This window comes from Gossypium raimondii, chromosome 13 (genome assembly GCF_025698545.1).
Source record: "Gossypium raimondii isolate GPD5lz chromosome 13, ASM2569854v1, whole genome shotgun sequence".
Classification (NCBI taxonomy): Eukaryota; Viridiplantae; Streptophyta; class Magnoliopsida; order Malvales; family Malvaceae; genus Gossypium; species Gossypium raimondii.
The window spans coordinates 31,951,743-31,956,458 of NC_068577.1; the positions used below are offsets into that span (position 1 = coordinate 31,951,743).

At 27.9% G+C, this 4,716-nt stretch overlaps 1 pseudogene; it reads right to left on the reverse strand.

Annotated features, from left to right (window-relative positions):
- Positions 1-742: 742 nt before the first annotated feature.
- LOC105781203 (benzyl alcohol O-benzoyltransferase-like) lies at positions 743-3,668 on the reverse strand (annotated as a pseudogene).
- Between the last annotated feature and the right edge of the window lie 1,048 nt (positions 3,669-4,716).

The following is a 4,716-nucleotide window of genomic DNA, read 5'->3' on the forward strand; positions in this document are numbered from 1 at the left end:
AGAGAGCTAATAGAAGGCACATAAACTAAAAATGGAGAAATATGATAAAAATTTGTTAACCACACAATGCTTATATACATGACTCAAGCTAGAATAATCTTAGCAAATTCAACTTCCTACTCCTACAAACAAGTTAAGAAACTTAGCTTCCAACTCCTACAATCGAGCTAACAATCTCCCTAAAAAGTAGTACTTTAACTAAGACTATCTGAATGACAAAAAAGACTTTGCAGCCCTTGAGACACTAACAAAGGGTGTCTTTTGGCAAAGTATGTGTGGAGTTTCAAAAGAAGTTGTTTGTAGTTGATGTTGGTGTAGTTGATGTTGAATTTCTTGGTTTATTTTATGGGAATAATATGTTTCATGTGTTTCATCTAATCGAATTGTCTAGGTGCTTAATGATAGCACACATCATTATGACCTTTTGCTTAATGATAGTAAACTATATTGGATGGATTTAATAATGAAATAATTGTGGATGTTGCTGCTATAAAACTTAATTGTAAAATAGGGATCAACAGACAAAGCCTGTTCTTGTTGTTGTTCGTATTGTTATATTTTACTCAATTAAATTAAACTCCATATCCTTACCCAATAACTAATATTTGTGGCAACAAAAAAATAATTTTATTGCATGTAAATTTTAATCGGTATATTACACACCAAAGAAAAAATTAGAGGATAAAAATAGAAACACATATAAGTTGATAATGCAATTACCAAGCTAAAAGATCTTCAACTCTACATAATTCACTGCTTGGCTTACGTAACATAAAATATTCTGAATTTTTTGAGAAATACCAATCATTGCATAATAGGCTTACACATTTATTGTTAGAAATTCAAATTTAATAAAAAAGGGTTTAGAGTATGTTATTATATATCAACATGAACCGTTGGTTCATCCTTCAACATGTCTTCTAACTCCTTAACAAAAATTTTCATAGCGGAGGCTGGCAAACAAACTGGAACTATGATTTCATCATCTCCTTTCTTATTCTTGGATGGTATATAAAAGCTTATTAGCTCCCAACAAGTTTCTGGTCCTACAAGGACCGCTTCACCCCATCCAAAATCAATATCTTTGAACTTTGCTCTTATTAAATCCGACACGATGTAGGATCTCGCCAATTTAACATTTGGTCGACCTCTAGTGACCAATAAATCCATTGTTGATTTCATGTACTCCTCCGTTACCTTTGTCTTGGCTTGTTTCACTAGCTTTAATGCATATTCTAGTGGGTTTTGGGTTAGCTTTCCAATGTTTGATGAAGCTGCAGGGAAGCCAAGTGCATTCCCATAATATCCCAATGGCAAAGGGGGATTGAACTTGAAACGAGCATTAACGATGCAAATAAGGCGAACATCATCATTTGGATCAAGTTCCAAAGCTTTTGTACGACAGCGCCATAAGTATGCAGATAAGATGTCAAATGTTGAACAACGGAGGTTATGGGGGACAAATCTACGGAGTGATGAAATATGAGATTGTCTAAATAAAAATGAACGACAAACCAAGTTGTCTGCCAGAATAATTGTTCCGTTTTCTGGACTTGAAGTATTGTGAGAGTACTCCTCACAATAAATGTTATGAGTGGTGCATCTCGAGCACTCAAGAGATGCCTTTCCCAAACTGGTGGCGTTAAGGGAGCAAGTGCACCATGTGCTATCTCTCCTACGGCAGTCATGAATTGGGAGAGGCCAGTTCCATCACCCATTGTGTGGTTAAACCGATGTGCAAAGATGAAGCCACCGCATTTCAACCGTGTTACCTACTCAAATATATATAAGCTAGAGTATGTCATACTCACGACCTAGGTAAAAACTAAAAATGTATTTATATATATAAAAAAGATATGTAAGAAATAAAGGAGGTTTTGCCTTGAAACAAAAAAATTGAGGGTTTGGAGATCTTGATTTCTTAAGTTCAAGTCCCATCATTTGTAAATTAATTTTAGGTTTAAATTATTTTTATAAATTTTATTAAAAATTATAGAAAGATAAAAACACCCGAGTAATAATATTTATTTTTAATATATAAAATACTTTTTAGTAAATTCTAAATTAAGTTGGTGTGGATTAATTCATGACATTTAATTGGATGCTGTATAGGTACCGATAATTTTACTTGCATAGAGCTTGAAATACTTAAATATTTTAAAAATAGTTTTTAATCCTTGATGTGTATTAATTAAAATGCATGGAGAAAATTTTAGAAAGTTTAAGAAAATGTATAGAGAACTTTTTTACAATCTGTTTGGAAAACAGTTTATTTTTATTATTATTGGCAAAGTCATATTTCAATTTTAATTTTAAAAATTTTACTATATTTTTAACATTTTAAATTAAAATTTTATTATATGATTGCAAACATATTTTAAAAAGCAAGTAAACCTTGTGAATTTTTAAGTTCAAGAAAGTTTAATTGTGTTTTAGTTAAATATTGATTTTATATTATTTGAACTAATTACTTATTATTTTACCATCGATTGTTTCATTTATTTCATTTTTATTACTTTTAAAATAATAATTTTTTTATAAATTATTTTAAAAATTAAACAGGTCCTCATATAATTAGTAAAATATATATTTTTTATATTATAAAACCATATTATTTAGTGAATTAAAAATAAACACGTAAAACTATTTGCAACACACGTAATATTGGAAATATATTTATTAACATGTTTTAGAACAATTTTAAAACTTAATTTTAAAAATATATTTACCTACATATTTTATAATATAAGTAATGTTAAAAAGTTTAAAGAGTTTTATAACAACATTTTTATAAATAGATTAAAAATCACATTTTAAAATTTTAAAATAATATAAATTTTAAATTTCATAATTTATAATCATTAAATTAATTTTTTGTTAAATAGTATTTAGATAATGTTTTATAATTCTTAAAAGCATTGAATTTATAGTTGTTTTAATTATTGTTTCACTTATTGGTTTTAACAATATTTTTTGAATAATCAATTTGTATTTTTTTCATATATTCATAAAAATATAAAAATAAAAATATTTAATACATTTTAATTGATATACATAGTCAATCCGTACACCCACGAGTAAAAAACTAATATATATGATATGTAAAAAATAATATAGTTTGATGTTAGTAAAGTGGATTACTCCTTACATGTTGTGTATAAATTAGAGAATAATAAAGTTTAAAAAAACAAATACCTGGATTAGCAACAATGGAGAATTTAGCAAACCGTTGGAACCAGGGACATCGTAAAGAAGCTCCTCTGCACAAGGAAATGGTGGGTAAAGCTCGTCACCAAAGTCCACCAACGAAACATCAGCATCAGCCTCAATAAACAAGACACCTTCACCAGTGCAATCAACTATGAGCTTGCGGTTAGGTCCTTCCCTTAATCTACCAGCAAATGGATAATAAAACACCAGAGCTTTAGCCAATGCCTCCTTAATGACCTTAGCAGGGTCCTGCCCTTTCATGGAAAGGTTGCTCTGGTGAAAATGGAACCCTCGGACATGGAATCGGTGGCCCTCTTGATCATCAATGTCTGAGAGTGGTTTACACTCATGAGGAGTTGGCTCACATGGGACGACGAGCTCAGCTTCTTGCCTACGGACTGTAAACACTAGAGATTTGGATGGTAACAATGCCATGTGCTGAACACGATTGAAATTTCTTTTCCCTTTCTCTTTTACATTCAATCAATGTTCCTTATGAGATTTTATAGTGTGAATTTTAAAGACATGTTGGATATATAATATATATTTGAATTGAGCATGTTGTACATATGGTTTACTTTAGAAGTTGACAATCACTTGGCAGTCGGAATCTTTCTTAACTTAGCCACCAACCACTAATGTTTGTTTTTGAGGGACACCAACCTCTAATGTTGAATCTAGTTGTTACCTACAGGTTTTATAGTACAAGTTGTCACCAATAGTCTAGCTGTCAAAATTAAGGTTGTTTAAATAATTGGGATATAATTTAGGCTATGAAATGAACAAATTATCTTGATATCTCATTACTTTTCCTTTTTATAATTTATCTAAATTTGAAACTGATTTTCACATATAACTTTTTGTTTTTATTTTTAAATTTTGTTAGCATTGTGATTAGAAATGATAATGAATTAGTTGCGTTTGAGTTATGAAATTAATAGTATATATATTGATTCAAAATATAAGCTTGAAATTATGCTTTGATTCTTCATATTTATAAATGGTTATCTTGAATTCATTTATCCCTCATATTATTTTTTAATTATTTATAATATATATTTTTATTTTATGAAATTTATAAATATAAATAGAGTTCATTTTTAAATATTTACATTACATGGAAAAAACATTATATTATCTATGTATATATTATATAAAATCATGAGTTTAAAGAAGCATTTGAACTAGCGAAAATACTCTTCATTATTCATTATATTACTAAATTGACATTAAAATAATAATTTTTAATATATTACTAATTATTATGTGATAAAATAAATATAATATTAATTAACCACTAATCCATTGAATATAATTGGATAACATAAAAATAATAAAACCATTGCAAGCATTTTTACTTACATGCTATTTTTCAAATAAATATAACAAAGTATTATTATTATTATAAAATTATAATTATAATTATTTTATTAATAGTATTTTATATAAAATAATATTAATCATCTTTATTTTATTAAAACTTTTTCATACAGTTATTATCACTTT